The sequence below is a fragment of the Lathyrus oleraceus genome, chromosome 6 (genome assembly GCF_024323335.1).
Source record: "Lathyrus oleraceus cultivar Zhongwan6 chromosome 6, CAAS_Psat_ZW6_1.0, whole genome shotgun sequence".
In the NCBI taxonomy this organism is placed as follows: Eukaryota; Viridiplantae; Streptophyta; class Magnoliopsida; order Fabales; family Fabaceae; genus Lathyrus; species Lathyrus oleraceus.
In genome coordinates, this window is record NC_066584.1 from 428707701 (window position 1) to 428729822 (window position 22122).

Sequence of the window (22122 nt, forward strand, 5' to 3'; positions counted from 1 at the left end):
TTAGCATTTTCATTCGACTGAACCAAATTAAGCCAGTTTCCATTTAACCAAAATCAATTAAGTGGACTCATGCATCTAGAAGGTAATATATGTGACAGGATTTCATTTTCAATGGAATCAATTCCCTAGTAGAATTTAACTTGTCCAAACATCTAACAAATTAACTTTAACCAAATTAATATTCCAACTGTCATCTAACAGAAGTTACAACTAACTGCATTTTAACAACTTTTTTCCTAACTTCACCTCACCGTTTAACAGCCAATCAACACTAATACAAATTATTAACTAACTTTGGCAACTAACTAAGTGACAACGGATTCTCTAACAGCTTTTCCCTCACACAATAACTTTCAACAAACTAACTGACCTGGTTGCCCAAGAGCTTTCCCGAGTTAGTTAGGAGTGATCCTCTATATAACCAGTTGTAGCCTCATTCTACAAGGATCTTCTGCAATCTTCTGCAATCCTCTGCAACAAAGCTCCAATCTTCTACAATCTTCTGCAACCTTCTACGCAAGCTCAGGTTCTCTGTACGAGCACTCAATCTCCTTGCACCAGGTTCATATCTTTCTACTTCATTCTACAAGATTCGGCAATCACCGACGCCACTGGAAAAGAGTTCTCAGAAGAGCTCAAAGAAAGAAGAAGTCGAAGTCAGAAGGAGAGTGAAAAACACCATTACCTGTTTGTGAGCAAGGCTTCGAGTCCGGTAAGTTTCTCGTTTCCATTTCCATTTTCTCCTTCGTTTCCGTGTGCATAAATAAATCGATTCCAGCATCGATGTTGATTCTGTGTTGTGAACCGTGGAGTCCGGCTTTTCCTTCGAAGTGTCCTGATCTTCATAAGAAGAAATCGTCGCTTTCAGCTTATTTGCATAAGCGCTTTGTTTCCTCTTCCATTCCGTGTTGTTCAGTTTGCTTCAAATCCGGAAAAGGACGTTAGATTCATGGCGCGTTGAGTTTGTATAAGACGTTGAGGCTTTGGTGACGAGTTTGCAGAACACGTTGGATGCACAGTAATACCGAAGATGGACGTAGCATGGTTCTTTGAGGCGCGGGAGAGTTTGAATGCATTCGTTCTTCTTGCTCCATATTGAAGATCTCATTCACCATTCATAACGAGTAGTTTTTCAAAAATATAGTTTAGCGACAAATTGACTCGTTCTCATCAGGATTCTTGAATGAATTAACCAATGATAGTAACCATTAATGGGATTTTGGTTGGTTTATGATTCAATTAAAAAAAATAGATTAAAATAAGTGATTATTGAAATAAGCTGTAGCAACAATTTACTGATTCGGTCTTTGCCTATCATCGACTATCGTAATTTCAACCGCAGATTAACTATTCCTATTCGATTATAATATCAACTGACAAGCACAATTAATAGTATAAGTTGTATGTTCCTATTATCCAAATTAAACAAACGAGATTAAGTTTCATGAATTAAGCAAACATTAATTAAACGGACTCGATAACGAATTAAGCAAATGAAATCGTGACTATAGTTAGGATCACACAATCAATCGGATTAAATCAATATACCATTTGTAAATCGGATTAAGCAAACAAAATACATATGTTAATATTGAAAGGAATAAAAAACCTGAATAAGAATTACTAAAATCTCAAGGTATCGGAATCCGAATACAGCAAATTGTTTGGATCGATTAGTTCTTCATGAGAATTCTTCCAAAGTTTTCAAGTCTTTCGTGAATAGTGGTCCTCCTAATGTTATGCGGCTGCTAGGTATATGGAAAACGAGGAATTTGATTTACAACTCGACTGGATCAAAAACATAACCCAAACCCAAAATTAATGATCCAAAACTTAAATAAAACTAATGCTGCAACTTCAACGAATTTTCTGACCCTGCTACAGTCTGATTCAGCTCTCGACTTCTGAACAAAAGTTAAGATCTTTTTCTTAGCTTTCCATCGACTGGTAGCACGTCTCAATCTGATACTCCTAGCTCAAGATATAATTTTTCTCGCGAAAGTTGTTAATGCTGAAAATTAAATACGAAAATTAAATAAGTGTAAAAATAACATAAATTATGAAAACACATTAAAACATAAAAATAATCAAAGCAAATCGAAGAAATGCTTAAGTACAAATATGGAAGAACGTGCATCCAAAATGTATTGATCATTGCTCCATATTGAAGATCTCATTCACCATTCATGACCCGAGCCTGGTTGTTGTGTGGTTTGGGCCCAAGGCACAAATTTACTTTCAGCACTCCTTCATGTCGATTAAATTTAGAAAATTAGAATTAACTAGGATTAATTAGATTTTAGTTGATTATAGAATCTAGTTAATTTCTAAAAAATTATATTAACATTAAACTTTAGGACTTAATCCATTTTAGGCTATAGTTAGATTTTGACTAGTATTTAATTTGTGCTAATAATTGAATATTCGCGTGAAATGACCATTTTATCCCTTAGGGGTTTATTTTACCATTTTTAGCCATGTAAATGCATGTTCCCTTAGGATTAATCTAGACTTACAATTTTAATTAGTTTTAAATCAAGTTTTGATTAACGGTTGCATGCTCCCTTAGGAACAACCTTTGAATTTGATTTTAACCTTTAGATTAGAATTAGTCATAATTTTCAAGTTAATTCTAACCCTTAAGTGAGTTTTCCTAGGATCTGATGGGAAGCGAGCACATAAGCATACACTAAACAAGATATCAGGTCTAGAAGTTGTTAGATACATAAGAGAACATATCATACCTCTGAAAAGCTTTTAATTTACCTTACTGCTTACCTCTTCTTTTTCAAGAATGCATGTAGGATGCATCAGAGTCTTTGCTAGCTTACATTCTGATAAGTTAAATTTCTTCAGAAGTTCCTTTGTATATTTGCTTTGATGAATATATGTTCCATCTGGTCTTTGATCAATATGAATACCCATAAAGAATTCAAGTTCTCCTATTAGGCTCATTTCAAATCCTTCCTGCATAAAATTGGCAAAATCCTTGCACAACGACGAATTAGCAGAACCAAAAATAATATCATCAACATATATTTGCACAACCAGAATATCATTCTTGAAGGTTTTGCAAAAGAGAGTTGTGTCCACTTTTCCTCTGATAAAGTTATTTTCCAACAAAAAATTGCTTAGTCTATCATACCAAGCTCTTGGAGCTTGCTTCATACCATACAAAAAAAATTCTGTTTAAAAACAAAATCAGGATTCTGAGAACTTTCAAAACCAGGAGGTTGATGCACATAAACTTCTTTAGAAATATAACCATTCATGAATGCACTCTTAACATCCATTTGATAAAGTATGATGTTATGGTTGACTGTAAAATAAATTAAAAGACAAATAGACTCTAACCTAGAAATTGGAGCAAAATTTTCTATATAGTTTATACCTTCTTGCTGACTATAACCTTGAGCCACCAGTCGAGTTTTGTTTCTGACAACTTCACCTTTCTCATTCAGCTTATTTTTGAAAACCCATCTGGTTCCAATGACATGGAAGCCTTTTGGTTTCTGAACAAGATCCCAAACGTCGTTTCTGGTGAATTGATTTAGTTCATCTTGCATGGCCAGAACCCATTCATTATCCAAAAGAGCTTCATCAATGGAGGTGGGTTCTATCAGAGACACCAAACCTATGAGGGTTTCTTCAGAAGGTCTGAATGAAGATCTAGTTCTGATTAGAGCATTCTTATCTCCCATAATCAGTTCTTCGTAATTAGAAGTTCTTGGTCTGCTCTTCTTCTGATGATTTGGATCAACATTTGCTTCTGGTTGATTCATTTCCTCAGATTCTTTAGCCTTTCCTTCTGAGTCTTTTTCTCCAGGGACACTTTCTTTCAATTATGAAAGATTAATCTTCATATCTGCAAATTTCTCAACTAGCTTTGACTTTTCATGGTCAAGCTTATCATTAAATCTAACATTAATTGATTCTTTAACAATTCGTGTTTCTGTAGCCTTTAGAGTGTTCAGAATATCCTAACAGTAAACACTTATATGCCTTAGAGTCAAACTTGCCAAGATTCTCTTTAGTGTTTAACATAAAGCATTCACATCCAAAAGGATGAAAGTAAGAAATGTTGGGTTTTTTGTTCTTCCACAATTCATAAGGAGTCTTACCCATAATAGGTCGGATAGAAATCATGTTCTGAATATAACACGCTGTGTTGAATGCTTCTGCCTAGAAATGCTTAGCCATATTAGTTTCTTGGATCATGGTGCGGGTCATTTCTTGTAAAGTCTTATTCTTCCTTTCTACAGCTCCATTTTGTTGTAGAGTTCTAGGACAGGAGAAATCATGGGAAATATCATTTGAATCAAAAAGATTTTCAAAGTGTTTATTTTCAAATTCGCTACCATGATCACTTCTGACTTTGACTATTTTGCAATTCATTTCTGTTTGAACTAGTGAGCAGAAGGTTGAGAACATAGAGTGAGACTCATCCTTGTGTTTTAAGAACTTTACCCATGTCCAACTAATGTAGTCATCAACAATGACTAATCCATACTTCTTTCCATTGACAGAAGCAGTTTTCACTGGTCCAAACAAATCAATGTGTAGAAGCTCTAATGGTCTAGAGGTAGAAACAACATTTTTATCTTTGAAATAAGTTTTGGAAAACTTGCCTCTCTGACATGCTTCACAAAGAGCATTTGAAGCGAACTTTAGCTTGGGTAAATCTCTAACTAATTCAAGCTTATTTAACTGAGAAATCCTTATCATGCTAACATGATTGAAACGTCTATTCTAGACCGATTACTCTTCGTTAACAAGCATTAGACATTTTACATTTTAATCTTCAAGATCAGAATGTCTAATTTTATAGATGTTGTTTTTCCTCTTTCCATTAAAAAGGATTGTGCCATCTTTCTGACTAACAGTCTTACAAGACTTTTGATTGAAGATTATATCATAACCATTGTCACTAAGTTGACTAATGGACAATAGATTATGCATTAGACCATTAACTAAAAGAACATTAGTAATAGAAGGAAGTTTACCGTTACCAATGGTTCCAGAGCCAATGATCTTTCCTTTCTAGTTTCCTCCGAAACCAACAAAGCATCCAAGCTTAAGTTCCAAATCTTGGAACATAGACCTTTTTTCCATCATATGTCGTGAGCATCCACTGTATAGGTACCATGATTGGTGTTTCATGTGAGCTGTTAAGGATGTATGCAACATAAATGATTTTATCCTTAGGTACCCACTTTTTGGGTCCTCTTTTGTTAGTTTTCCCAAAGTTTCTTACAAATTTGGGTCTTTTAGAATAAGGATAATCATGAGAGATATGTGCATGATACTTATGTTTCAGAACAGTGTTCTTGTCCTTAGTATGCTTCTGTGTCTGTGCAATAATATCAGACTTAGTGCCAACAGGCACGAAATGCACATAGAGAGGTTTTGGTTTAACCTTCTGACTTTCGTCAGGTTTTGTAGTTTATGTACAACCCAAACCTTTCCTGTCATTTCTATTAACTCCATAGATCAGGAAAGCCATTTTGCTTCTATCTATACTTTTAGCCAGAAGGTACTAGAATGCTCTGTCATATCTGATGATGCAATCAGTACCAAAAGCTTCTGAAGTTATTTCCTCCTCTAGTTTTGAAATTTTGCTTTTCAAAGCAGAGTTATTACTTTCTAAAGGAAATGCTTTTCCGTTTAGAGAGGAAATATCATTCTCAAGCTCTTTATGAGTTTCAGAAGCAGTTACTTGGACTATTTTAAGGTCCTTGTATTTGCTTTGAAGACTCTAGTACTTTTCTAGCATTTCAGAAAGATAAGTTTCAATATCAGAACGAGATAGATTGGATAATACCTCTTCAGAATGGAGTCTGATTCTGATAGAACCTTATCTTTTGGTTCCTCGAACCTTGTGAGATCCTAAGTAGTTGCCATCAGTGCAACATTAGCTTTTTCTTCATCAGAATCTTCTTCTTCAGATTCTGAGTCATCCCAAGTAGCCATCAACCCCTTCTTGACTTTGGAGAAGTTCTTCTTGGGCCTTTTGTCCTTCTTCATCTTGGGACGGTCATTCTTGTAATGAACTAGCTCCTTGCACTCAAAACAGATAACATCTTATCCAAAAGTTTTCTTCTTTTGACCAAAAGAGGATTCGAAGCGACCAGCAGTCCTTCTGACTTCTTTGAATTTCCCTTGACCACTTTGCATGTGTTTCCAAATTTTGTTGACTCTTCTTGAGATTAGAGATAGTTCATCATCATCTTTTGAGTCTTCATCAGATACTTCTGATTCTTCCTCAACTTGATATACTCTAGTCTTCTCAAGCTTAGACTTAAGAGCTACAGATTTACCTCTCCTATGAGGTTCATCTTCTTTTAACTTAATCGCATGACTTCTTAAAGAACTGAAAGGTTATTCAATACTTATGCTATTAAGATCCTTAGCCAGCTTTAGAGAAGTTACCATAGGTCTCCATTTTTTGGGAAGACTTCTGATAACTTTCTTGACATGATCAGCTGTAGAATACCCTTTGTCCAAAATCTTAAGTCCTGCAACAAGCATATGAAACCTTGAGAATATGGTTTCAACATTTTCATCATCTTCCATTTTGAAAGCCTCATATTTCTGGATTAAGGCCAAGGCCTTTGTTTCCTTTACTTGAGCGTTTCCCTCATGAGTCATTCTCAGAGAGTCAAAAATGGATTTTTCAAAATCTCTATTTGTTATCTTCTCATACTCTGTATAAGAGATATCATTTTTCAAAATGGTTGTGGCCTTATGATGATTTTTGAAGTCTTTCTTTTGTTGATCAGACATAACGCTTCTTGCTAACATATTTCCTTCAGTATTTACTAGGTGAACATAGCCATCAACTACGAGATCCCATAGATCAACATCGTAACCAAGAAAGAAAAATTTTATTTTGTCTTTCTAGTAGTCAAATTTTTCACCATCAAAAATAGGTGGTTTAACACTATAATTATCTCTATCATTATTGTTAACAACGTTAGCAGCGTTAGCAGCAGCCAATGTTTCTCACACAATTGGATCGGTACTGAACATTGTGAGGTGTTGATAAAAACTTTTTATCACAATCAGAACCGGAGCTCTGATACCAATTGAAGGTGTGAAGAACACAAGAAAGGGGGGTTTGAATTGGGTTTTCCAAGAAAAAGTTTTTTCCAAAATAAAAACACCACTAACAGGTTAAATAATGAAGCGATAAAAACACAATGATTTTTATCCTAGTTCGCTTGAAACTCAAAGTTAATCCAGTCCATCCGCAAAGGTGATTTGCCTTATACACAAGGACTTAATCCACTATAATCAACAGATTACAATAAACACAAAGAATACCCTTCTTTGTCTTCTCAAGGATCCAACTAAACCTTAGTCTCCTCAAGGATTCACAAAGAAAAGCTTTCTTTGTCTTCTCAAGGATAACCTCCTTAAGGAATCAAACAAATAGTTTAAATACAAGTTTATGTGTTACAAGATGCTTCTTCAAAAGTAGATTTTACACAAATGAATAATAAGTTCTTAAAGAACACTGAATACAAAAGATGAGCTTTTCACAAAGAAAATTAGCTTGTGTAGTTCAGCAGCAATAGAGCGAAAATGCGCAAGTTCTTCAAGTCTCCAATGCATGCTTATATGGTGTAAGCATGTGACCATTGGAGGGCAGAAAGTGGAAAATTCCTTGAGAGGCTATCCACTGTTTGATGAGAAAGGAATGATACCACGTATGTCCTTTCGCCCATAAAATCAGTGACAAGTGTGATGAATAGTACAGTCCTTGCCCACGAAATCAGGTAGTGGAAAAGTGGTTCGATTTATATTATGTACTATTTGATCACGTTCCCATTTGGTCTTACATTCATATTTATTGGCTTCTGATAAAAGATGATTAAAGTATGAAGTGAAGAAATAGAGAGTTGGATTCAGAGACTTCAGAACCTTGAGTCAGAAACTTGACAGCGTAAGCAGCCTAGCTTGAGTGCTTCAGTGTCTTCAGAATCTTAACACAACTTCAGAAGCTTGTTGATCAGAGTCACGTTCATAAGTAAAACAATTGAAAGGACATTGCAACAACAACATAGTGTCTCCTCAGAAGTTTCTGATAGGTGAGATAACACAAAAGCAGAAAGAACATTGTGTAGCACCTCAAATTTGCACCTCCCATTTGTATATACATTTCATTTCTAGGTCAAAAACATCACATTAACATTGCATTAGCATTGCATAGTCCAATACATTGCATCAGGCAAGACTGGTCAGGAGATTCAACTGTGCAAGGCCATAAGAGCATTTTCCATGAGATCAAAGCCCTAGGGTGATTCCCATGAGTTCACATGACCCAAGGATCATTTTGAAGTGGTTTGGTCAAGTGTTGAAGGCTCAGAACTCATCAGTGCATGTGCAAATCATCTGAGACCCACAGAAGTCAACAGAAGTCAACTGCAAAGTCAACTGTGGATTTGAAGGTGGGAAGTGATTAGAGATGATTCATCCATGTTCAAACAAGTCTCATTTGACATCTCAAGTGTTCACATTGAAGGATTTGAAGTCAGATCAAGACTTTCCAAAAATAGCAGGTGACCTGTAATTTGAACTTTCCAAAAATGGCAAGGTTTTAGACCAACTTCAACTCAAGATTACATCATCAAGAAAGCTTCAAATGAAATTTTGTCCAACATGAAAGTTGAAGATCTTTCTCTCCCATTTCCAAAAAGTCCAATATCATGAATTTCTCATGTGTGGTTGAGGAGATATGGTCCAATCATGGCAAAGTGTGTTCAAAAGTTCAAATAGACATAACTTTTTAACCAAAACTCCAAAATGAGTGGTTCTTTTTGCATTTTGATCCTTATAACATGTATTTTCCCAGCATACCATTACATTGCATGAAATCTCATTGCATGGTCTTCGGCTTATTCATGAAGTTTTTGGAAGAAAATTTCATAAACTCATTTTTGTTGATCATGAGCATACCAAACCAATTCTAATATGTGCATGAACTCATTTTTAGTGGATTTGGGCCTTGAACTGGTATTGTTCACGTGCATGGCATGCATGTGAGGTGAAATTCTAATTTTGCACATACACCACAAAATGGATTAATCACATTGGCATTAAGCTTAAACATGATCTAAACATGATTAATAGGAGATATATATGGTTAATCATAACTGTTTTCCATCAGAAGCAACATTTCAGATCTGAATCACAAAATCACCAAAATTCTTCTCTCAATTTTTTTTCCAAAATTCGTCAAACAAGAGTGTCCTCTATCGATCAATTCATCATCCTGAAGTATTGTTGAGAAGGTTTGGACGTGGAATCAAGAGAAATCGTGGCACATTGAGCTAGAATAGAAGCTTGAAGCATCCATGGCAAGTGCAATTTGAGCTGGATTCAGTTGTGTTTGAGCTTCAAATTCATCAGCTAGCACTTCAATAAGCATTGTGGAAAGGAATTGAGTCATTGCCAAGCTTGTAGCACGTGATTTCCAGTTCTGTTCATCAAGAGGTTCGGATGCACATTGCCATGATTGGAGTGACTCATTCATTTAAGCCTGATTATTGGTTGATGTTGGCTAACATTATGTTGATTTGTAGGCTTTGAGAACAAACTCACTTGTGCTTGTGCCTTGATCATTGTTGCCTGGTGCTTTGTCTGTCTGTGTGATTAACTGTTGTTTGTTTGTCTATACAGTTAAACTGATTGGTTTAGATTTTCCACAGGTACCTAAGTTGCTTAGAGTTCATTTGAACTTGCTTTGCTAACTTGTGGTTTGCGTACCACTGAGGTATAACTTCTCTGATTTCATGTAGTCTGGAAGACCTGTCCTGTTATGTGGGCAGGCACCTGTCTGAAGCCCTCCTTAAGAGGCAATGCTTGTGAATGTTTAAATTTGTGCCAAGCAGGTAAAGACCTTTTAAGAGGCAATTGGCAGATAAAAGGGATGTGCAATCCATCCCCTGCTATTCAGTTAAGTCATTCATCTTGCTCACACCATTGTGTTGATGCACTTTGAATCAAAACCCAAGATCCAGTTGTGTCAGTCATGTGGAGTAGAGTCCCACATTCTGGACTCCCACACTTTCATTTGTCTGAAGCTCTCCCAGGCCAGGGATAAGAGCTGTGAGGTCTTACCCTCACTTCCCATTTCCTCTGCTTCACCCTAACTCTCAATGTTAGGGTTAAGAGCTAATCATACCCCATTCCAGTGGCTTGTTTGTTGAGGTTGACATGACCCCTTGACTAAAGCCTAGCCTTGTATGAGCCCATCTGTTTGTATATAGTGTGTGTGCTTGCTTTTTGTGCTTGTATGTATTTGCCTGTGCTGTTTAGGATAACTTGCTTCCTGTGCAAGTTAGATAGAAATCTTAACATAGGGATCGTATGCATGACAATTTCTAGGCTCGAGTCATAGTCTCCCTAGTAGTTTGTGTCTCCCTTTGTATCTGGTTAGGCTAGAAGTTCTTTCCCTGTTAAGGGGAACTACGTCGCCCTGATCCTCATACCAGATGAGCTACGTAGGCAGGAGATGAGATGATCTCTCCGGGCGCCCTTTTTCTTTTTCAACCCCTTTGTGTGTGCTTGGAGTCTGACATAAGTCCAGCGATTGGCAGTCGGTTTCCTCTGTGTGTGTTTGTTGGTTCGGAGTCTGATGTAAGTCCAGCGATTGGCATTCGGTTTCCAGGTTTGCCTGTTTGTGTGGAGTTTGACGTAAGTCCAGTGATTGGCAGTCGGTTTCCTGTTTGTGTTTTGTTTGGCGTGCGTTAGCCAAGCTACGAGTGCTCTGATTCTTCTCTGGTTAGAGAAGATACGTATGCATATGATACGATATCCTAGCGAGCACGTTTCCCCCGTTCCCGAACTACGTCGACTCTGATGTCTGTGTCTGATAGACTACGTAGGCCCAGGATGCGATATCCTGCCGAGTCCGTTTCTTCCGTCTTTTCTGTGTTTGTTTCCAGTGTGTTGTGCAGTTTGTGAGCAGTTTTAGCAACCTTTCTTCTATTCTTTTGTGCGTGGATCCCGTCGAGTACGACGGATGCGTAGGGGTGCTAATACCTTCCCTTCGCATAACCGACTCCCGATCCCATCTTTCTCTGGTCGCGCGACCATGTCTTTTCTAGGTTTACTTCGAGCGTTTCCTTTCCCTCCTTTGGGATAAATAACGCACGGTGGCGGCTCTGTTGTTTCATTTTCCCGCCGGTTTTTCGCGTAATGCGACACATTGCAGCAACAATATTGACGTCTTTCAGAACTTCTAATTGCAACATGCAAGCGAATTTGGAGCATAAATTTCAGAAACTGATGATGTTACACATCATATGATCAGAATCAAAACGGTTTGTTAAAGCTACACAGTAACAAAACATTAGGGTGACAAAATTGTTCACACACAAATACAACGTTGTTATCATTAAAACTCAAGGTATATATGCAGAACCAAATCTTGTTATAATAGAAAGAGTACATTCTCCTTCAGATATAAAGAACCATAAATTGATAGCTTGAAAGTCCTAAGTTCTAGGATCGCGTCCTTCAAAGATAACAAGTTCCTAGCAACTTATGGCAATATCTTGGACCATATAACTAAAAAAATTGACTTTGGAGCACTCATAACCCTTGCTCAATACTACGACATCCCGCTAAGATGTTTTACTTTCCCGAATTTTCAATTGTTCCCAACCTTGGAGGAAATTGAGAGGCTTCTCAACCGATCAATCAAAGATTACAACCCTTTCCACAAGTTGAAGAAGGCTTTACCTTGTCCGAGCTAGCTTCAATCTTGGGTATCATTCTGAACGAGTTAGTGTTTAATTGGGGATCCAAAGGTACCATCAAAGGTCTTACAAAGAAATTCCTAGAAGACCATGCTTAGAAAATGATCAAAGAAGAAAAGGAAGAATTCTGTAGCAGAACCTTGGCATTATTGATCCATGGAATTGTTCAATTCTTGAACATAGACAATTTCTTAGATCATTTGGTGGTGGAAATTTTCTTAACCAACAATCCAATTCCATTTCTTCTTGTGGATTTCTATCATACCTTTCATACAAGGCATGAGAAAAGAGGAGGAACCTTCCTTTGTTTCACCCCCCCTCTTACATTTGTGGATGAGGACTCACATGCCTCAAAGAGGACCCTTTGCCTATAACAATCTTTCATGGCCCTAAAGATTCGCTTCTCTACCCACCAGTCCTATCCTATGGTACAAGAGATAGTGGGAAACTAAGGACGTCATTTTCAGATGTGGAGGGTTCCCAAATGTCCCTCTAATAGGTACACGTGGTTGCATCAACTACAACCTCGTGCTACTTAAAAGATAGCTTGGGTATGCTATGTTAAGTCCTTCTGAAGACCGAGACCTTGTGACGTTTATCGTCAACAATATGACCCACTCAATCCGGCTGTGAAAAGAGTGAAGAGAGCTTGGACAAGCATAGTCAGAATTGACCAAGAATGGGGAAAGAAAAACATCTTAGCCAAGGAACCCTACTTTTTGTGGGTGACAAAGCGAGCTCGAGTAGTCAAAATTCCTTTCCTTTTTTATTCTTAATCATTCTCTTTGATGCCCGAACCTGAGCCCATCTTGCAAAAAGATGTTGACAAGCTTACCGATAAGATTTGAGAGCTTGAGTTGGAGAGCACTCAGTTATGAGTCCTACTCATTTGTACCAAGCAACGAAATAAAGTCTTGGAAGACAAGGGTAAGCTAGTAAAAGAGGAGTTCAACATCAACAAGAAGAGATTGAGGGAGGTTGAAAGAAAGAGAGAATGGGTTGGTGGTGATCTTTTAAGAGCTAATTCTGAGCTAGACTTTCGAAACAACAAGTTGGATTAAGCATATCGCACTATCAAGGACCTTGAGAAAACTGGTGAGTTGTCAAATGCAATGAAGAAATCAACCTGAGAGGACTACGAGGCCTAAATACTAGAGTTGAGGACTAGTCTTAAAGAGTGCAAGGATCTTTTGGCCCATGAGCAGTTAGAAAGGGAAAAGGTCTATCAAAGATTTTTGTATGAGCAATTCCAAATTGGAAGAGCTTGTGAGCAAATCAAAAACCTGAAGAAGGGAATCTGTGACCAAGCTTACTTGGAATTGCAAAATGATCACCGATATTGGGAAGAGAGATGCCTTGGGGAAGAAGCTATAATGGCTCAAATGGATGGCATTATCCAAAACCTCCAAACTCTCTATGATGAATGGAAGAACACGTATGCGAATATGGTTATATTGACCAATTACACTCTCCAAGACTTTCTCGAGAAATTGGAGGAGGCGGACTTGATCACATGCCTCGAAAACACCCCTCTTGAAGTGTTCAGCTTTGTCAAATTTTGCAAGAGGACGATGATGGAACTTATCACCGACATCGAAGCTCTCTGCAAGTCCCAAGGGGTTACTTTTAGGGTTGGAATCTAGTTTGCATGTTTGTTTCCAATTCAAAAACTTGTATTGGCAATTCCTTTGTACTTGTACTTGCACTTGTTTCCCTGCAATGGGTGAATGAAGCTTCTTTATGATTTAATTTGTGTGTACTTCTTTATTCTTGATTGCAATAATAAATATTTAAGTGTTTCTCGCAATAAACAACACGATAATTAAGAGCTTTGCATTAATAAAAAAAATGCATTCACGCATCATTCCGCATTTTCAAAACAAAAACCAAAAACTCATCATCAAGCTTTCTTAACAAAACCTGACACATCAAGTTGACTTCTCAGCATCACTAATACACGCGCAATAAAAAAAGAGATATTATGGATCAACTTGAGCAAAACCAAGCTTCCCTACGAGAAGAGGTGTCCCAAAATCATGGCCAAAATCTAAGATATTATGGAAACTATTTAAGTTGTCGACCATGGGCAATAAATCATGGCCAAAATCCAAGAGGAAATGAACCAAAGGGCCCATGCCACTGCTACCACTCCTAATGCCATTCCTACTACTATGGGGAATCTTGTGCCTCCGCAAGGCAACACTCCAGTCCAAATTTATGTAGGGGCACCCGACGGTGCTCCTCCACCAGTCTTCCACCCTCTAGTTATCGAGATCGACGATCAGCAAGATGCATTCTTCAGCCCAAAAGTCGCTTCCATTTACGAAACTTTTGGTCCACCTGCTAATGAAGTATAGAAGAAGGTCTGAGCTATTGAGGAAAAGTTGAAAGCCATGGAGGGCTCCAATGCCATAGGTCTTGATGCCGCTGAAATGTGTTTGGTCCCTGGCGTAGTCATACCAGCCAAATTTGAAATCCTCGACTTTGAAAAATACAATGCTGCAAGTGACCCTAGAACACATATCAAAGCCTATTGTTGGAAAATGGTTGCCTATTCTGATGATGATAGATTGCTTATGCACTTCTTCCAAGACAGTTTGAGTGGAGCATCACTAGATTGGTATATGTAGTTGGAGGGAACTCACATTCGTTCGTGGAGGGATATGGTCGAGGCTTTTCTAAAACACTACCAATATAACACTAATATGGCCCCTAATCACACTCAACTTCAAAACCTTACTCAAAAGTCTGATGAGACTTTCAAAGAGTATGTGCAACATTGGAGAGAACTAGCCGCAAGGGTACAACCTTCATTGTTGGAGAGGGAGTTGGTAGACATGTTTATGGGAAACCTCCAAGGACCCTATTTGGACAAAATGGTAGGAAGCATGTCTTCAGGTTTTTCTGATTTAGTTCTCGTCGGTGAGAGGATTGAAAATATGATCAAAATGGAAAAAATTTAAAATGTTGCTAGTACAGCCGGTGTGGTGAAGAAGTCGTATGTAGATTATGGGAAGAAAAGAGAGGGTGAAACTAATGAAACTATTGTTATTAGAGGAAGGGAGTAGACGTATCATGCATCGTACCAAAAATTAGCCGGTGTGGTACAAACTCAAAATTGGCCACCATATGTTATTCCAGTTGATCAAAGAGCAAACCAATAACCTATTCCATATCAACAACAACAACAAAGATAAAGGAGGCCTGAAAGAAGGTTTGACCCAGTTCCAATGCCTTATAGTTGTTTTCTAATATACTTGTTACATGGATCTTTAGTGTAGTTAAGGGAGTTATGACCTCCACCTACAGTCCTTGCTCTCGGTTATGATGATAACGCCCGGTGCGAGTTCCACTCTAGCGCTCTCGGTCATCCAATAGAAAATTGCAAGGAATTAAACTACAAAGTTCAAGAGCTTATCGAATCAAAAGCTATCACATTCACTCTGAATGGACCGAACGTGAATAATAATCATATGCCCTCACATAATAAGCCGATTGTAAACATGTTGGAAGTAGAAGAAAGGAAGAAGTTAGTGTCCCGAGTAGACGAGTTGAATATCCCCTGATTGATATCAAGAACTTGTTGATGATGAATTGTTTGACTCCCGTTTGTAATGATGTTTGTCAGAATTGTGTAATCGACCCTCAAAGTTGTGAAGTTCTGAAAACTGCTATTCAATAATTGATGAACCAAGGAATCATAGTGGTGGAACATTTGTCCACTAGTGAAGATGTGGCAACGTTGGAAATCCCGTATGACCAAGTCCAACCCCTGCAAATCCCATATGATATATCATCAATGACCATTTTTTTCAATCCATTTATTCCCGTGGTAATAATTATGCCTACATCATTCCCATTTGAAGACATGAAAGCGGTGTCGTGGATATATGACTCCATAGTCTATATTCATGGATAAAAGTTACAAGATGAGCCAGTAGCATCTAAAGAGACAACAGTGACTATAACCGGAACTGGTGGAGTAACAAGAATTGGAAGGATATTCGCACCAGTACCCCCTGTTATTGACAATGGTGGGACCTCGAGCCAAGATAAGGGAAAATAAATTGAAGGCAATTAGCACAAGCAGAATTCCACACCAACCAGTGAGGTGGAGGAGTTTCTACGCATAATTAAGAAGAGTGACTACAAAGTGGTTAATCAACTCAACCAGACACCATCAAAAATCTCAATGATGTCTTTGTTGATGTGTTCAGAAGCACATAGAAATGGCTTATGTGTTCAGAAGCACATAGAGATGCCTTAGTGAAATTCTTGAGGGTTGCCCATATTCCACAAGAGACTTATGTTTGTTAATTCAATGGAGTGGTTAACAACATAGATGCCAGTGTTAGCTTGGGATTCATTGACAATGAACTTCCTCCTGAAGGAAGGAATCATAACAAGGCCCTACACATTTCCATTGAATGTGTAGACATTATCTTGTCTAGGGTCTTTATAGATATTGGTTTATCTCTGAACGTGTTACCAAAGAGTTCATTGTCAAAGCTAACTATTTAAGGACTTTTGTTGAAACCTAGTGAGTTGGTTGTTAGAGAATTTGATGGCTCAAGGAGGACGATGATAGGAGAAATGGACCTACCATTCAAAATTGTACCTCACACATTTTTCATAACATTTTATGTCATGGACATTTACCCTGCTTATAGTTTTTTACTTGGAAGACCATTGATACACTCAGTTGGAGCTGTCACATCGACTCTCCACCAAAAGTTGAAATTCTTTGTCAATAATAAGCTAGTGGTGGTTGAAGGTGAAGAGGATATCATGCTAAGTCATCTAGATTATTTTCTCTATATTAAGGTAGGAGGTGAAGTGCATGAAACCTCGTTTCGATCCTTTGAAGTAGTTAATGTGGAAATGGTTTCCCCCGTGAAGGAAGTGAAGACTGCTGAATTCCCAATGGTCTCTTGGAAGGATGCTAGAATAGTTATCGAAGTTGGACACCCAGAAGGTTAGGGAAGAGTATTGAACTTTCTTGTAAACAAGCATCTATTTAGTTTGGGATACCATTCCCAACCATCAATTGTGAAGAAAACAATGCCAAATATTATGGAGGAACAAATGCTCCCGTTGCCAGATATCTTCACAAGCGCTGAACACCTTGTGGACGAACAAATCAATGCAATGGAGGAGGAAGAATGTGGTTTTTCTAACAATGTGGGAATGGTTTATCAAAAAATGGAAGGTCGAAAGCTAACAAAATGGACGTCAACTACGATACCCGAAGTTACCATGATTGAAAAGTAATTTCCTGTTTGTTTTGTTTTCCTTTAAGAAAAAGAACCATGATATGCCCAAGGCATGGGGAACCATTTGTAGGGCCCCTTTAATTTCTAATCAAATTAATCAATGAAATTATCACCATTTTCGTTCAAATTGTGCTCCTTATCTTTCATTTACTTGTTACTTTTCATTTAACAAAAATTGGCAATGTTTTCTTACTTTTTTAAGTTTTCATTCATTTTTCTTCTCCTTCGTAAAAATAAAAGCATGAACCCTAAATCATGCAGATTCTCCATAATTTCCTCCAATAACGATATTGCTATAGTCCCATATGACTTCGACAATCCAATCAATCATGTTGACGAAGAATGTGAGGAAGATTATGAACTCCTTAAGGAGTTAGCTTGACTGTTGAGGCAAGAGTCAAAGATCATCCAACCACGTGAAGAATCGATAGAAGTAGTCAATTTAGGAACCAAAGAGGAAGTGAAAGAGGTCAGAATACGCTCATCCCTGCAAGATGATATGAAGGAAAAGTTGGTCAAGATTTTACAAGAGTATATGGATATGTTGACTTGGTCCTACAAAGACATGCCCGACCTTGACACCGACATTGTGGTGCATCGACTACCCCTCAAGAAAGATTGTCTCCTGTAAAGTAGAAACTAAAAAGGATACGACCTGACATGGCAATGAAAATCTCAATGGATAACAAATATCGTGCATATACCCAAGAAAGATGGGAAAGTAAGGATGTGTGTTGACTATAGAGACTTGAATAGAGCTAGTCCAAAAGATGATTTTCCACTGCCTCACATTGATGTGCTAGTGGATAATGCAGCTAAATTCTCTGTCTTCTCTTTCATGGATGGATTCTCTAGCTACAGCCAGATTAAAATGGCCCCGAACGACATGGAGAAAACAACCTTAATCACCCCATGGGGGACCTTTTACTATAAGGTGATGCCCTTTGGCCTAAAGAATATTGGTCCAACATACCAACATGCAACGGTGACACTCTTTCATGATATGATTCATAAAGAGATTGAGGTCTATGTCGACGATATGATTGTCAAATCTCAAATCGAAAAGGAGCATCTAGTTAATCTAGAGAAACTCTTCAAGGCTAAGAAAACTTAAGTTGAGGCTAAACCCCAGCAAGTGCGCCTTTGGGGTAAGATCCGACAAACTTCTAGGGTTCACTGTCAGCCGACGAGGTATTGAAGTTGATCTTGAAAAGGTCAAGGCCATCCAAGTTATGCCTGCACCCAAAACTGAGAAAGAGATCAGTGGATTTATAGGGAGATTGAATTGCATCGCCATATTCATATCTCATCTCAAGGCCACTTGTGAGATAATCTTCAAGCTTCTTCACAAAGATCAGCAAGTTGTGTGAATGAAAATTGCCAAAATGCCTTTGAGAAGATCAAGGAGTACTTACAAGAACCTCCAATTATAATACCTTTTGTGCCATACAGGCCTATCATCATATACCTTATGGTTCTCGAGGGATCCATGAGATGTGTTATAGGTTAACACAACAAAACTAGAAGGGAAGAGCACACAATATACTACTTAAGCAAGAAACGACTCTTAGAGTAGGTATATGATGCTTGAAAATACATGTTGTGCGCTTGCTTGGGCTGCGAAACGTCTAAGGCAATACATGCTTACGCATACAACACTCTTAATTTCCAAGATGGACCCTATCAAGTACATCTTTGAGAAGCCTTTTCTAACCGATAGAGTCGCCCGTTGGCAAATGGCCTTAACTGAGTATGACATTCAAAATGTCACCCAGAAAGTTGTCAAAGAAAGTATCTTATTCGACTACCTTGCTCACCAATCCTTGGAGGATTATCAGTCCATGCGCTTTGAATACCCCGATAAGGACAACATGTTGATAAGGGATTGGAACATTCCCAGCCCCGGAGAAGGACCAGAACCTGGATCATGTTGGACACTTGTGTTTGATGGAGCTTCTAAGGCTCAAGCCAATGGCATTGTGGCAGTCATCACATCCCTTACCGGTTTTCATCTACCCTTCACCGCAAGGTTGTGCTTTTCTTGTACGAACAATATGGTGGAATACGAGGCATGTATCTTTGGCATTGAAGCTTCTGTTGACCTAAGGATCAAAATCCTCGAAGTCTATGGAGATTCAACATTGGTAATCAGCCAAGTAAAAGGAGATTGGGAAGCTTGAGATCACAAGTTGATCCCGTACAAGGAGCGTGTCTTAGATACTTTATCATATCCCTCGAGAGGAGAATCAATTGGTTGATTCCTTAGCCACTCTATCATTCATGTTTAAGGTTAAATGGAAAAATGAAGCATCATTTATCCATATTGACTACTTGGACGAACTGCCTACTGTCTGGCAGCCGAAGACGAGTCCGATGGCTATCCTTGGTTCTATGACATTATGAGGTATTTGGAAAGCCAAGAATATCACGAGAATTCATCCATAACGTACATGAAGTACCTTCGAAAGCTCTCGACCAAGTTCATTTTGAATAGATGGGTACTATACAAAAGGAATTATTATTCGGTTTTGCTCAAATGCATAGACAAAAGCGAAGCAAACCATATTATAATGGAAATACATGAAGGCTCCTTCAGGACACATGCCAGTGGACATACGATGGTTAAGAAAATCTTAAGGGTGGGCTATTACTGGATGACCATGGAGGTTGACTACTACCGCCACGTGAAAATATGCCATAAATGCCAGATTTATGCCGATAAGATACATGTGCCATCAGTGCCACTCAATAACATCACCTTGGCCTTTCGCCATGTGGTGCATTGACGTGATTGGATGCATCGATCCTACTGCCTCAAACTGACATTGCTTTATCTTGGTAGCCATAGACTATTTCACCTAATGGGTAGAAGCAGTCTCATACGCAAACATCACCAGACAAGTGGTGGCTCGTTTCTTGAAGAAAGAAATCGTTTGTCGTTATGGGGTTCCAAATATGATCATTACTGATAATGGGTCCAACCTCAATAACAAGATGATGAAAGAGCTATGCAAAAGCTTCATGATCGAACATCACAACTCATCATCGTATCGACCAAAGATGAATAGAATTGTTGAGGCATCCAATAAAAATATCAAGAATATCGTGCAAAAGATGGTAGAAACCTATAAGTATTGCATGAGATGCTCCCATTTTCATTGCACAGCTATAGGGTGCCTACGTACGCACATCCATTGGGGTAACCCCCTTCTCTCTCGTGTATGGCATGGATGCAGTTTTGCCTGTTGAAGTAGAGATTCCCTCCTTGGGGATTTTGACCAATGCCAAGCTCGACGAAGTTGAATGGGTGCAAGCTAGATTTGACCAATTAAACCTCACTGATGAAAAGCGCTTGGCAGCCATCTGCCATGGCCAACTATACCAAAAGCGTCTTAAGAGGTATTTTGACAAGAAGGTCTTTCCTCGAAGCCTCAAGGCCGGAGACCTAGTGTTGAATAAGATTCTACTGATTCATAGTGACCCAAGGGTAAAATGGATGCCAAACTACGAAGGCTCATATGTTGTAAGAAAGGTCTTCTCTAGAGGAGCCTTAATACTTGCAACTATGGATGGTGAAGATCTTCCATCCCCTGTGAATGTGGATGCAGTAAAAAATACTACGCTTAAACAATAAATATAAAAAGGGAAAGAACCCGATAAGTTGAAAACCTGAAAGGGCGACTTATGCAAAAAAGGGTATCTCGATAGACAGAAAACCCGAAAAGGCGGTCTAGGCAAAAATTAGGGATTCATAAAAGCGAGAGGTTGTAGTCCTCAAAGAATCTTTGTCATTCCCCAACAAAGTCAATCCAATCACTTTCTTCTGAAGTAAGATCCGAGGACCTTTGAGAACATAAAGATTATAGTAGAATCAGAACTTAGCGGAAATCCGAGCTATTTCCATTTCCATTATAGTTTTTCAATTTCTTTTTGCAATCACCTCTTTTAGGAATTGCTTCTTTGTATAAATCACCCATCTTTGGGATCATTCTTTTATCAATAAAATCATTTCCACCAAATATACTCAATACTTTTATTTTTCGTGCTTTGTTCGTGAAGTGTGAATTTCTTTAATTAACATTGTATTGAAAATTTTGGGTAAATAACTTTTACTAAAAAAACTTCCAGAGAAAAACTTTGAAGTTACTTTTCCTTCAAAGTATCCAATGGTAACCATAGTCCAATATGCTTGGTATACCTAAACACCGCAAAGCCACAAATTCCCTTGGGCTTGGCCCAATCAAGAAATCTTCGACATCAAAAGATCCAGATCTCGATGTAGGGAAGTCAATTCCACTTTCCCTAAGCAATCTCAAAGCCCAATCATTACCGGAACGCCCAACAAATTATCCCCCTCAGAGCCGAACCATACTTGGCACAATTTGTAAACCTTGCATTTTTATATTCCCTAGCAGCTCGAACATACATCGATATTTCGCATACATAACATTACATCATAAGTATGCTCTTTAAAACCGCATTCAAGAAGAATTCCTCATTTTCTCCCTATTCGTTTCTAGGGATGTTCATTACAATAATTCAAATCTTCATTCCCATTTGTTGCTAGGGATTGTATTCGTCAAACTTCTGACCTTTCCAGTCGTTGCTAGGGATTGCCTTTGTAAGATTTCGGAACTTTCCATCAGTCGCTAGAGATTTTCCCCAATAGAGTCAGGTATTCCAGCTATTGCTAGGAACCGTTACTGAACTATTTTATTTCCCCACGATTCAAGTATTCTAGTCTTTGCTAGGAATCGTTGCCTTCAATATTCCCCTACTAGAGTCAGGTATTCTATTCGTTTCTAGGAATCATCGATGAACTTATTTTCCCCCATCAGAGTCAAGTATTCCACTCGTTGCTAGGAATCATCACTGAACCTTTTTTCTCTCTAGCAGAGTCAGGTATTCCAGCCGTTTCTAGGAATCATCACTGAAACTGAAGATTATCCCCAGTAAGAGTCAGGTCTTCCAGTCGTTACTAGGAATTGTCACTGAATTTCTTTCTTCCCATACAGTTGTAAGACCCCAATTTTGACCCTAAGATCCCTCATGCAATTCATCATAAGTATAAGCATTGGGATCAT